This window comes from Elephas maximus, chromosome 7 (genome assembly GCF_024166365.1).
Source record: "Elephas maximus indicus isolate mEleMax1 chromosome 7, mEleMax1 primary haplotype, whole genome shotgun sequence".
NCBI lineage: Eukaryota > Metazoa > Chordata > Mammalia > Proboscidea > Elephantidae > Elephas > Elephas maximus.
In genome coordinates, this window is record NC_064825.1 from 120,106,221 (window position 1) to 120,120,702 (window position 14,482).

Consider the following 14,482-nt stretch of genomic DNA (forward strand, 5'->3'; position numbering starts at 1 on the left):
AAAGAGACAGGGGCAAAAAATTTTGAAGAAATAATGGCCAAAAAATCATTAAATTTGACCGAAGACATGAATTTACACATCGAAGAAGCAGTGAAGGAAGTGCATAGAGGGAAAATTATAGCTGTAAATGCTTACACTCAAAAAGAGAAAGATTTCAGATCAATAGCCTACTTCTTGAGGAACTAGAAAAAGAAGACCAAACTAATTCCCAGACTATCAGAATGAAGGAAATAATACAGATTAGAACAGAAATAAATAAAATACAGACTAGAACAACAATAAAGAGAATCAACAAAACCTGAAGGTGGTTCCTTGAAAGGATGAATAACATCGACAAACCTTTAGCTAGAAAGACGGAAAAGAGAGAAGGTGCAAATAATTAAAATCAGAAATTAGCGTGAAAACATTAACACCAACGTTATAGAAAAAGGATTTTGCGAGAACACCATGAATGATTGTATGCCAAAAAATTAGATACCATACATGAAAAGGAAAAATTTCTAGAAACACAATCTCAACTGACTCCAGAAAAATAGAAAATCTCAAAACTCTTAGTGTCATATTTTGTTTTTTTATTATTACTAAATAGAATTTATGATGTGTTACTTTCACTTAATGAGACATCATTCCTAAGTAAAAAAAAAAAAAAAAAGAGATTATTTGAGATAATTCATTGAATAGTGGGGTTTTTAGAAAATCATTGTGTAAAATTGTGATTGTAAGCACTAAAAATATAGAAAAATATATATTCAGCAAAGTGGAAAACGTGCTGTGTTTCTTGAGATTCTGTAAAATTCTATCTAAAATATTTATATTATGCATGGCCAATTAAAATTTTCAGTGGCTTAACAATTAAGCATAGTAATACAATTGGACTCAAAGCTTAATTGATTCATTTAAAAAAGTATTTATTGAGAATCTCTATGAGCCTGACATAACTATTAAGTACTGAGGATAGACTAACTATTAAGACATAACCAGATTAAGCTACTATCAGTGAATTTCCATTCAAGCTGAGGGAGATAGAGGACTAGGGGAACAAATAAATATACTAAATAGCTGAGTGTTAATGAAGAATAAAGCAGGCTGAGGAAAGAAGGTCCTTGGCAGGGGAGTGACTATTTTATAAAGAGCCCATGTTAGGTCTCTATAACCCCCCTTAGGTGGTAACTTTTAAGCATCAAACTGAAAGAAGTGAAGAAACGTTACAAGCAGAAGGAATAATAAGTATAAAATTCCTGAGGCAGGGCCATGCCCGGGGTTGTCCAAGAAATCAGTATAAATGAAGTGGGTAAATTGGTAGGAGAATGATAAGAGATGATGTAGCTCAAATTAAGTATCAATGGATGAATGGCTTTAATCATTTCTAAATATTGGTTGTTGTTGTGTGCCATGGAGTTGATTCTGACTCATAGTGAGCCCATGTGATAGAATAGAACTGCCCCATTTAGTTTTCTAGGCTAAGGAGCCCTTGTGGCCCAGGGGTTAAGTGCTCGGCTGCTAACCAAAAGTTCAGTAGTTTGAACCCACCAGCTGCTCCACAGGAGAAAGATGTGGAATTCTACTTTCATAAAGACCACTGCCTTGGAAACCCTGTAAGGCAGTTCTACCCTGTCCTATAGGGTCGCTATGAGTCAGACTTGACTTGACAGCAGTAGGTTTGGTTTGGGGGTTTAATAATTATGGAATTACTAGTAAAAAGACCAGACTAATGGCCTGACTGAGACTAGAGGGACCCCAGAAGTCACGGCCCCTGGACTCTCTGTTAGCCTGGAACTGAAACCATTCCTGAAGCCAACTCTTCAGACAAAGATTAGACTGGACTATAAGACCTAAAATGGTACTCATGAAGAGAGTGCATCTTAGCTCAAGCAGATAAAAAAAAAATGGGTAGCTCCTGTCCGAAGGTGAGATGAGAAGGCAGAAAGGGACAGGAGCTGGTTGAATGGACACAGGAAATCCAGGGTGGAAAGGAAGAGTGTGTTGTCCCATTATAGGGAGAGCAACTAGGGTCACATAACAATGTGTGTATAAATTTTTGTATGAGAAACTAACTTGAACTGTAAACTTTCACTTAAAGCATAAAAAAAAATAGTTATGGAATTAGATTGCCAGGTTTTTCGTTTTGGGAGCTGCTGGGTGGGTTTGAACTGCCAATCTTCTGGTTAGTTGCTGATTCCTTAATTGTTGCATTTCCAGGTACCTTTTTCTAGATATTTTCAGGCAAAAAGTCCATAACATTATTATAATTCTAAATCAACATTTTTTTTTTTTTTTTTTTTACAAAATGTGAAGAGTTGGTAGTCACATAAAGATGAGGTAAAAAAAAATGACTTGGTTATTGTTCTACTTTTATTGTCATCTGGTTATTTGTCTTTTATCTTTTGGAAACCATGATGTATAGTTGTTAAGAGCTATGGCTGCTAACCAAAAAAAGGTCAGCAGTTCGAATCCACCAGGCACTCCTTGGAAATTCGATGGGGCAATTCTACCCTGTCCTTACAGAGTCACTATGAGTCAGAATCAACTCGATGGCAATGGTTTTCTTTTTTTCGATTATTTATCTTTTAGAAATTGTCATGTGAATTTTCTTTCTCTCACCAAATAACTCATTAATGACAGAAATAGTAATCTATTAATGTGTTATAATTATTTAGCTCTAGATTAATCGAGCCAACAAAAAAGGACATTTTTCTAATAACCCCTATGGTCCTTAACATTTCAGATACTGCATGGAGAATATCTGAGAGGGATGAAAATATAATTTTGTAGGCTGTACATCATTAAAAGGTTAAAGCTTGAGACAATTTTGTCTTCTCAACAACCTTCTTGAATGCATCCTTGACCTCCTTTCTCCTCAGACTATAGAGTATAGGGTTCAGCAAGGAGATGGCCACAGTGTAGAACACAGATGCCACTCAGTCAGTATTCATGAAATGACTAGAACTTGGGTGTAAGTACATGATAATGACAGTGCCGTAATATATGCAGACTGCGATGAGATGAGAAACACACGTGGATAAAGCCTTCTGCTATCCCTCAGCTGAGTGTATCTTCAGGATGGTGATAAATATGAACAGGTAGGTAGGAAATCAAGATAACCTGGAGAGCTAAAAAGACATTGAAACTTGATATAAGAACAAGAACAAACTCACTAATGTGTTTATCAGAGCAAAACAGAGCCATGACTGCTGAAATATCACAGAAAAAGTGAAGTATCATATTGGACATACAGGAGAGAGAGAATGTGTCTCCAATTTGGATGGAGGGATTCGGAAAACCACATATATGGCAGCCTATGGCCAGATGAACACAAGCACCTGTTGTCATGGTGGTGGTATAATATAGGAGTTTCTATGTTATACTGCTGAATAGAAGTTATAGGCTGTTGCAGCCAAGAGGTACCTTTCTGCCATGGCAAAGACTGCAAAGAAAAACATCCGAGCAGCACATGCATTGTAGGAGATGACTTTGTCTTCTAGTGTTATTGTTGTTAGGTGTCGTTGAGTTGATTCTGACTCATAGTGATCCTATGTACAACAGAACTAAATGCTGCCCGGTCCTGAGCCATCCTCAAAATCGTTGCCACCATGCTCGAGCCCATTGATCAGACAATGTTCTGCTGCTATTCATAAGGTTTTTGTTGGATAATTCTTTCAAAAGAAGACCCCCAGGTCCTTCTTCCTAGTCTGAAAGCTCAGCTGAAACTTGTCCACCATGGGTGATCCTGCTGGTGTTTGAATACTAGTGGCATAGCTTCCAGCATCACAGCAACACGAAAGACCCCACAGTACAACAAACTGACAGATGCGCATCTCCTATGAGGAACTTAATCATGACCTTTGGAGTTACCGTTAAGGAGTAACAAAAACCCACTGGAGGAAAAGTCACTGAGGAAAAAGAACGTAGGAGTATGTAGGCAAGAGTCTAATAAAATCAACTCAATATTCCCTGGGTTTCCAACCACAGTGGTGAGCTGCGTCAGAGTAAATATACCAGAGTGAGGTCTGCAATTCTGAAGCATTGATTAGTCCTAGTAGGATGACTTTAGCCCCCTCTTTATTGATCTCCATGGATGTTATTTGGAAACCACGAAGTGTTCTGGAGCAATGGGAAATGAAGAAACAATGTAGTAAACAAAAAATAATTGCACAGAAATTGAAATGTATAACTACCCTGTGCATTTTTAATTATAGAAATAATCTATTCTTTGGCATTCTTCAAATCTAAAGCATAAGCATGAAAACACAATTCAGTGGATAACTTATCTATACAGTTATATATTGTTAAAGCTGAAAGATCTTCATGAATCACCCATCTAACTTTAATTTTGTATATAAGTAAATTGAGTTGCAAGAACAAATAATAACTTATCCAAGGAGTCTTAGTTATCTAGTGCTGCCATAACAGAAATACCACAAGTGGATTAACAAAGAGAATTTTATTTCCTCACAGTGAAGTAGGCTAAAAGTCCAAATTCAAGGCATCAGCTCCAGGGGAAGGCTTTCTCTCTCTGTTGGCTCTGGAGGAAAGTCCTTGTCCTCAATCTTCCCATGGTCGAGGAGCTTCTCAGGTGCAGGGACCCCAGGTCCAAAGGATGCTCTCTGCTCCTGGTACTGCTATCTTGGTAGAATGAAATCCCCAACTCTCTGCTTGCTTCTCCTCTCTTTTATCTCTTGAGAGATAAAGTGGTGCAGGCCACACCTTAGGGAAACTCCCTTTACCTGGGATCAGGGAGGTGATCTGAGAAAGAGTGGTGTTACAATCCCACCCTAATCCTCTCAACATAAAATTACAATCGCAAAATGGAGGACAACCATACAATACTGGGAATCATGGCCCAACCAAGTTGACACATATTTTTTGGGGGACACAATTCAATCCATGACACACGTTCACATGTTTGGAATGAATTGATCTCCCAGATCTGATCTTTTTAGTCTACTGAGCCCTGGTTGTGTAGTGGTTAAGAGCTACAGCTGCTAACCAAAAGTTGCCAGTTTGAATCCAACAGCAGCTCCTTGGAAATCCTATGGGTCAGTTCTCTGCCCTATAGGGTCTCTATGAGTTGGAACTGATTCAAAGGCAATGGGTTTGTTTTGTTTATTTATTTTTTTATAACAGGTTACACTTCTATAGTACTTACACGCCAGATGCTTTAGTATTTAAAAAAAAAAAAAGTTTCCGTTGTGTCAATTCTAACTATAGTTACCCTATAGGACAGCCTGAAACTAGCCAATAGGGTTTCCAAGAAATGGGTAGATTTGATCTGCTTCCCTTTTGGTTAGCAGCTGAATCCTTAAGCACTGCACATTCAGGGCTTCATCAAAGAAACCAAAAACCCACTGCCGCCAGCTCAGTTCTGACCCATGGTGACCCCATAGGGTTTCCAAGGTTGTAAGTCTCTATGGAAGCAGACTGCCACATCTTTCCCCCATGTGAGCTGCAGATAGTTTCAAACTATAGCTTTTAACCACTGTGCCTCCAAGGCTTCTGTTTATATGTATATATTCATTGAATCCTCTCATAAACACCATGAAGTCAATTTATCTTATAAGTTAACTTGCCAACAAGGGGTTAATTTATTTAAAGTTACAGAGGTATTAACAAACAGAGGCAAGCTTTAGACCAAATCAGTCTTGTTACCACCCTAAAATACTACTAGTGAATTTAAATTGATTTTAACTTCATTCAATTCACATTTAATCATTGTCTCCATTGTACCAAGCTCAATGTTTGGATTTGTAAAGTATCTCAGGAAGATAGATGGATAGTATACGTAGTTAGAGTCACATACAACTACCAAAGGCAATTCTGAAGAGCAGATATAGAATTGGGTGTAAGAATCCGGGTTTAGGGAAGAGGTGTGTAAGCATTCACATATCATCCCTACCGTTTACTGCCTGGGAGACATTGGTCCTAACCTAACTTCCCTGAGGCACATTTCTCCATGAGTAAGATGAGATTGTACCAGGACCTACCTAAAGGGATTTTTGTGAGTGTTAAATGAGACCATTTTTGAAAAACAGCATAACACAGGTGTTGAACACAAATCTGATGAGTGCTAATATTATTATTAGGATGGAACAATGATATCTATATTGGTTTGGGGAATTAGGGGCAGAGCTTTAAATTATGAATGAGTTTTAAAGTCTAGTAGTACATAACTTTTTGATTTGCCTTTTGTCACACATTCTGTTGTCTCAGATCATCTTTTCACTCCAGTGTTTCTCAATCTGTCCTTCCACCCCCATACTGGTGGTTGTGTCAGCATTCTACATGAGAACCCAGGAATCATTAGTGCTTATTTTCCTTAATTTATTTTTCATAATTATGCTTTAGCTTGAGTTTCATTCTGTCTTAGACTCATTACTCTCTACCTTCAACTGGGTTACAGATATTGAAGATTGAAAATTTATCTCCCATGGAATTGACTCTACCTGAAAACCTGTTCACATGAAAGCTCAGAATTTTCAATCTTTTAGTTGGAATTTGAGGCCTTTAGAAAGAAAACCATTCTCGGGCAACCACTATTCTCTGTCATATTCTTTCTGTTTTTTTTCCATACATTACATATCTGGACATTAAAAGTACTTGTGTTTGCCAACATATCACCTACGTAATAACATAAACTTAATGTTTGTTTTTTTTTTTCCCCACCACTTCTCTGTCAGTTTGTCATCCTGTGGTGGCTTGTGCGTTGTTGTGATGCCACAACATGCTCATCCTGGAAGCTAGGCCAACAATATTTCAAATACCATCATGGTCACCTGTGATCAACAGGTTTCACTGGAGCTTCCAGACAAAGACAGACTATGAAGAAGGATCTGAAGGTCTACTCCTGAAAACAATAAGCAGTGAAAATTTTGTGATTTCAGATGAACATTGATACAGTGCCTGAAGAAGAGCCTCTCAGGTTGGAAGATCCTCAGAGTACAACTGGGGGAGAGCTGCCTCCTCAAAGTAGAATCAACCTTAATGAGATGAATAGAGTAAAGGTTTCAGGACACGATACAAAATGAGAAGAAACAGCTGCAAACATCCATTAATAATTGGAACTATGGAATATACAAAGTATGAAACTTGGAAAATTGGAAGTAATCAAAAATAAAATGGAATGCTTGAAAATAGATATCCTAGGCATCAGTGAGCTGAAATGGACAGGTATTGGTCATTTTGAATGAGATAATCGTATAGTCTACTATGCCGGGACAGACAAATTAAAGAGGAAGGTGTCACATTCACTGTCAAAAAGAACATTTCAAGATCTATCCTAAAGTACAAAGCTGTTGGTGATAGGGTAATACCCATACACCTACAAGGGAAACCAGTTGATTCAACTATTATTCAAATTTATGCAAGGAAAACCTAAAATTGATCAAACATACAATTAAGATACATTGATAATTACTGGTGATTGGAATGTGAAAGTTGGAAACAAAGAAGAAGAATCATTGGAAAATATGGCATTGGGGATAGCATAATAGAATTTTGCATTTCCAATAAGTTATTCATCATAAATACCCTATTTCAACAAAAGAAACAACAACTATACATTTGGACTTGGCCAGATGGAATACACAGGAATCAAATCGATGATATCTATGGAAAGAGACAATGGAGAAGCTCAATATCATCAGCAGAACAATCAGTCTGAACAAGGACAGGGGCAGACTGTGGAACACACCATCAATTGCACATATGCAAGTTCAAGTTGAAATTGAAGAAAATTAAAACAAGTCCACAAGAGCAAAAGTATAACACTGATTATGTCTGACCTGAATTTAGACAGTATGACAAGAATAGATTTGAGTCATTGAACACTGATAACTGGAGACCAGATGAGTTGTAGGATGACATCAAGGACATCATCCATGAAGAAAGCAAAAGGTCATTAAAAAGACAGGCAAGAAAGAAAAGACCAAAATGGATGTCAGAAGAGACTCTAAAACTTGCTCTTGAACGTAGAATAACTAAAGCCAAAGGAAGAAATGATGACATGAAAGAGCTGAACAGATTTTGAAGTCCAGATGATAAGACAAAGTGAAGTATTGTGATGGTTAAGATTGTGTGTCAACTTGGCTGGGCCATGATTCTCAGTGTTTTGGCAGTCATGTAATGTGGTCACTTCCTTGTTGAGATTTGATATGTGATCACCCCCATGATGGGATCTTCTCTGAGTAGCTAATCCGTTGGAGGGGATTTTTCTTGGGTGTGTGACCTTCATCGAGTGTGGGCAGATGTTCAGGCTTTGCTCATTCTGGATCCTGCAGCTGGCCCCTGTTCATCTGACCTCCAGTTCTTGAGACTTGAGCTAACAGCTTACTTGTGGTCTTGCCTGCCGATCTTGGAATTTGTCTATCTTCACAGCCTGTGAGCAAGAGCCCTACTCTCTGGCCTGCCAATCCTGGGTTTGCCAGCCCCTGTGGCTACATGAATCAGAAGAAGCCTCTTTCCTGACCCATGGACTTGAGATGTTACAGCCTCTACAATTGAGTGAACCATTTCCTCGATACAAATCTCTCTCTCTGTATATACACTTTACTGGTTTTCTTCTCTAGAGAACCCAGCCTAAGACAAGTAGTATAATGGAATGTGCAAAGATCTGGAGTTAGAAAACCAAGAGGGAAGAACTTGCCCAGCATTTCCTAAGCTGAAAGAGCTGAAGAAGAAATTCAAGCCTTGTGTTGCAAAATTGAAGGATTATATGGGCAAAAAAATAGAATAACAAAGGAAGCATCAAAAGAAGATGGAAAGAATACACAGAGTCACAGTACCGGAAATAACTGGTTGACATTCAACCATTTCAGGAGGTAGCATATGATCAAGAACTGATGGTCCTGAAGGAAGAAGTCCAAGCTGCACTGAAGGCACTGGCGAAAAACAAGGCTCTGGGAATCGATGAAATACCAATTGGGATGTTTCTACAACAACTGCGATACTAGAAGCACTCACTTCTCCATATCAAGAAATTTGGAAAACAGTTAGCTGGCTAACTGACTAGAAGACATGCCTATGCCTGCCCACTCCAAAGAAAGGTGATCCAACATAATGCCAAAATTATCAATGTCATTAATATCACATGCAAGTAAAATTTTGCTGATGATAATTCAAATATGATTGAAGCAGTACATTAACAGGGAACTACCAGATATTCAAGCCAGATTCAGAAAAGGACATGGAATGAGGGATATCATTGCTGATGTCAGATGGATCCTGGCTGAAAGCAGAGAATACCAGGAAGATGTTTACCTGTGTTTTATTGACTACGCTAAGCCATTTGAGTGTGTGAATCACAACAAATTATGGATAAAATTGCAATGAATGGGAATTCCAGAACACTTAACTGTGCTCATGAGGAGCCTGTACATAGACCAAGAGGTAGCTGTTTGAATAGAACAAGGGGGTACTATGTGGTTTAAAATCAGGAAATGCGTAGGTCAGGGTTGTATTCTTTCACCATACTTATTTGACTTGTATGGTAATTAAATAATCCAAGAAGCTGGACTTATGAAGAAGAAAGTCACATCAGGATTGGAGGCTCATTAACAACCTGAGATACATAGATGACACAACTTTACTTGCTGAAAGTGAAGAGGACTTCGAACACTTACCGGTAAAAACCAAAGACTATAGCCTTCAGTATGGGTTACATCTCAACGTAAAGAAAACAAAAATCCTTACAACGGGACCAATATGGAACATCATGATAAATGGAGAAAATGTTGAAGTTGTCAAGGATTTAATTTTACTAGATCCACAATCAATACCCATGGAAGCAGCAGTCAAGAAGTCAAACGATGCATTCCATTGGGCACATCTGCAGCTAAGACCTCTCTAATTATTTGAAAGCAAAGATGTCACTTTGAGGACTAAATTATGCCTGAACCAAAGCATGGTATTTTCAATTGCCTCATGTGCATGTGAAAGTCTTGCAATGAATAAAGAGGATTGAAGAAAAATTAACGTCTTTGAATTATGGCAGTGGCTAAGAATATTGAATATATCATGGACTGCCAAAAGAATGAACAAATCTGTCTTAGAAGAAGTACAGACAGAATGCTGCTTAGAAGAAAGCATGGCAAGACATTGTCTCACACACTTTGGATATGTTATCAGGAGGGACCAGTCCCTGGAAAAGGACTTCATGCTTGGTAAAGTAGAGGGTCAATGAAAAAAAGGAGGACCCTCAATGAAATGAATTGATGTGGTGGTTGTAACGAATGAGCTCAAGCATAACAACAATCGTGAGAATTGTGCAAGACTGGACAGCATTTTGTTCTGTTGTGCATAGGGTTGCTATGAGTTGGAACTGACTCAATGGCACCTAACAAAAACAACATGAACTCCCAGAAGAATGAACAAATCTGTCTTGGGAGAAGTACAATCAGAATGCTCCCTAGAAATGAGGACACCAAGATTTTGTCTCATGTATTTTGAACATTTTTTTTTAATGGCAGTGGGTTTGGGTGGATGAGGAGGGTTAGGGAAAAAGAGGAAGACCCTCAAAGAGTGGATTGAAACAGTGGTTGCAACAATAGGCTCAAGCATAGCAACAATTGTGAGGATGGCACAGGATAAGGCAATGTTTCCTTCCGTTATATCTAGAGTGGCTGTAAGTTGGAACAGAATCTGCAGCACCCAACAACAACATAATGTTTTTTAGCAGGTGTTATGTTCTATGATGATCTATATTTTCTCTCTCAACACCAAAATGCACATGCACGCACACACACACCAACTCATGTACAGTTAAGGAAATAGAGAATTTGAGAGGTATTTGAATTTCTAAAAGTCCAACCTAGTACAAGACTCATACCCAGGTCTGTTTTCAATGTCTGTGCCTTTAACCACTGTGCTGTCAGGTTTTCTAGATATTCAAGTAATGGAAAGGGTGAGATCGTGGAAAAAAGAAAATGACAATAGAGTAATGATCTTGGTAAATTCACGATAGTCCTTCCAGAGTCAGAAGAAATGTTTCGACATGTTCTGGTTACCTATTCCTGCAATAACAGGCTAACAGCAAACAGGATAAATTTACTATCTTCTCAACAGAGCATCACGTATCTTAGTTTTTTGCTCATACTCTTAAGGAAAGCACCAGGGCATTTTATAAGGATCACTGTACTCCGTACCAATTAAAGCTTTTGCATTTGAATCTTAGACCCATGTCAACATTTTGTAAAAATGTTCAATACAGCCAGATCCGAGCTCAAAACTCATAGAAGTGGGACGTAGAACAGTTTCTTCATGAACTATCTAGGTTATGCCAATTCACCTAGATTTTCCACAAGACTATGGTCCTCAGCCCCAGCTACTCAGTCCCTCAAGGTGTTTGGAAGTGTCTAGGAAACTTCTATGCTTTTGCTTTGGTCCAGTTGTGATGACTTCCTCCATATCATGTGCTGTCTTTCCTTTCACAAAGTTGACTTTTATCTACCAGCTAATTAGTGTTTTCTCTTCCCGCGCCCTCCCCACCCTCATAACCACCAAAGATTGTTTTTTTCTGTGTGTAAACTTTTCTTTGAGCTCTTATAACAGTGGTCTCATCCAGTATTTGTCCTTTTGTGACTGACTTATTTCACTGAACACAATGCCCTCCAGATTCATCCATGTCATGAGATGTTTCATGGATTCATCATTGTTTCTTATCATTGCATAGTATTCCATTGTGTGTATGTACCATACTTTGTTTATCCATTCCTCTGCTGATGGATGTTTAAGTTGTTTCCATCTTCTTGCTATTGCAAATAGTGCTGCAATGAACATGGGTGTGCATATGTCTATTCGTGTGATGGCTCTTATTTCTCTAGGGTATATTCCTAGGAGCGAGATTACTGGATTATACGGCATTTCTATTTCTAGCTTTTTAAGGAACTGCCATATCATTTTCCAAAGTAGTTATACCATTTTACATTCCCACCAGCAGTACATAAGAGTTCCAATCTACATGCAACCTCTCCAACATTTGTTTGTGTTTTTTTGATTACTGACAGTATAGTCAGGTTGAGATGGTATCTCATTGTAGTTCTGAGTTGCATTTCTCTAATGGCTAATGATCACGAGCATTTCCTCATGTGCCTGTTGGTCGCTTGAATGTCTTCGTTAGTGAAGTGTCTGTTCATATCCTTTGCTCATTTTTAATTGGATTATTTGTCTTTTTGTTATTGAGGTGATGAAGTATTTTTTAGATCTTAGAGATTAGACTCTTGTCAAATATGTTGTTTCCAATTTTTTTTCCCCCAATCTGTAGGTTCTCTTTTTACTCTTTTGGTGAATTCTTTTGATGACGATAGGGTTTAATTTTTAGGACCTCCCAGTTATCTAGTTTATCTTCTGGTGTTCGTGCATTGTTAGTTATGGTTTGTATACTATCTGTGGCATGTATTAGGGCCCCTACAGTTGTCCCTGTTTTTAGTTTCATGATCTTTATCATTTTAGATTTTATATTTAGGCCTTTGATCCATTTGGAGGTAGTTTTTGTGTATAGTGTGAGGTATGGACATTGTTTCCTTTTTCTTACCAGTGGACATCCAGTTTTGCCAGCACCATTTGTTAAAGAGACTGTCATTTCCCCATTTAACTGACTTTGGCCCTTTGTCATGTATTAACTGCTCATAGATGGATAGACTTATGTCTGTTATGACGGTTAGGGTTGTGTATCAACTTAGCTGGGTCATGATTCTCAGTGGTTTGCCAGTTACGATGTAGTTTGGCAGTCGTATGATGATGTGATCACTACCATGATGAGATTTGAAACAATGTGATTACCTCCATGATGGGATCTGCTGTGAGTAGCCAGCCAGATGAAAGGGAGTTTCTTTGGATGTGTGGCCTACATCTAATGTAAGTAGACTCTTTGGCAAGTCACCTCGGCTTTTGCTTGCTTTGGATTCTACAGCTGCCTCCTGTTCATCTGATCTCCGGTTCCTGGGACTTGAGCTAGCAGCTTACCTGCGGTCTTGTCTGCTGATCTTGGAATTCATCTGTTTTTGCATCCCATGAGCAAGAGCACTGCTTTCTGACCTGCCCATCCCAGGTTCACCACCCCCTGTAGCTATGTGATTCAAGAGAAGCCTCCAGCTTTACCCACAGATTTGGGACATTTCAGCCTCTACAACCATGTGAGCCATTTCCTTTACACAAATCTCTCTATGTAGATATTTATACGTTTTGCTTCTCTAGAGAAACCAGCCTAAGACACCTGGGTTCTTAATTCTGTTCTATTGGCCTATGTGTCTGTTGTACCAGTATGTTTTGACTACTGTGGCTGAATAATAGGTTCTAAAATAAGGTAGTGTGAGGTCCCCATTTTGCTCTTCTTCAGTAATGCTTCACTTATTCAGGTCGTTTCCCTTTCCATATAAAGTAGGTGATTTGTTTCTCCACCTCATTACAGGATGCTGTTGGAATTTGGATCCAGATTGCATTGTATCTGTAGATCGATTTGGGTAGAATTGACATTTTCACAATGTTGAGTCCACCTATCCATGAGCTTGGTATGTTTTCCCCCCTGTGTAGGTCTCTTTCTGTTTCTTGCAGTAGTGTTTTGTAGTTTTGTTTGTGTAGGTCTTTAACATTCCTGGTTAGATTTATCCCTAACTACTTGATCTTCTTGTAAACAGTATTGATTTGTTGATTTCATTTTCAAAGTTCTCTTTTTTGGTGTAAAGGAATCCAACTGATTTTTATATGTTAATTTTGTATCCTGTTACTTTGCTAAACCCAATACCCAATGCTACTTTGCTGAAATCTTCTATTAGTTCTAGTAGCTTTCATGTGGATTATTTGAGGCATTCTGTATATAAGATCATATCGTCTGCAAATAGGTGTAGTTTTACCTTTTTCTCACCAATTTGGATGACCTTTATTTCTTTTTCCTACCTTATTGCTCTAGCTACGACTTCCAGCACTATGTTGAATAAGAGTGGCAATAAGAAGTATCCTCGTCTTTTTCCTGTTCTCAGGGGATCCTTTCAGCCTCTCTCCATTTAGAATGACGTTGACTATTGCTTTTGTATAAATGCCTTTTTTACTTTATTATTCCCTTCTACTCTTATTGTTTATTCTTATTTTGCAGAAAATTTTAATGAAGAATGGATGTTGGACTTTGTCAAATGCCTTTTCTGTGTTGATTGATATGATCATTTGATTCTTTTGTTTTCTCTATACGGTGGATTATGTTGATTGATTTTCTATTGTTGAACTACCCCTGTATACCTGATATGAATCCCACTTGATCATGATGCATTATTTTTTTAATATGCTGTTAAATTCTATTGGCTAGAATTTTGTTGAGAATTTTTGTGTCTGTGTTCACGAGAGATACTGGTCTATATTTCCCCTTTTTTGTGGCTTCATTGCCTGGCTTCAGTATCAGGATTATGCTGGCTCCATACAATGAGTTTGGGAGTATTCCTTCCTTTTCTATGCTCTGAAATAGGTTGAGTAGTATTGGTGTTATCTCTTCTGTGAAAGTTTG

General features: G+C 38.2%; 1 pseudogene; it reads right to left on the reverse strand.

The window, feature by feature from the left end:
• Nucleotides 1-2,783: 2,783 nt before the first annotated feature.
• On the reverse strand, nt 2,784-4,024 carry LOC126080599 (olfactory receptor 5B3-like; annotated as a pseudogene).
• Between the last annotated feature and the right edge of the window lie 10,458 nt (nt 4,025-14,482).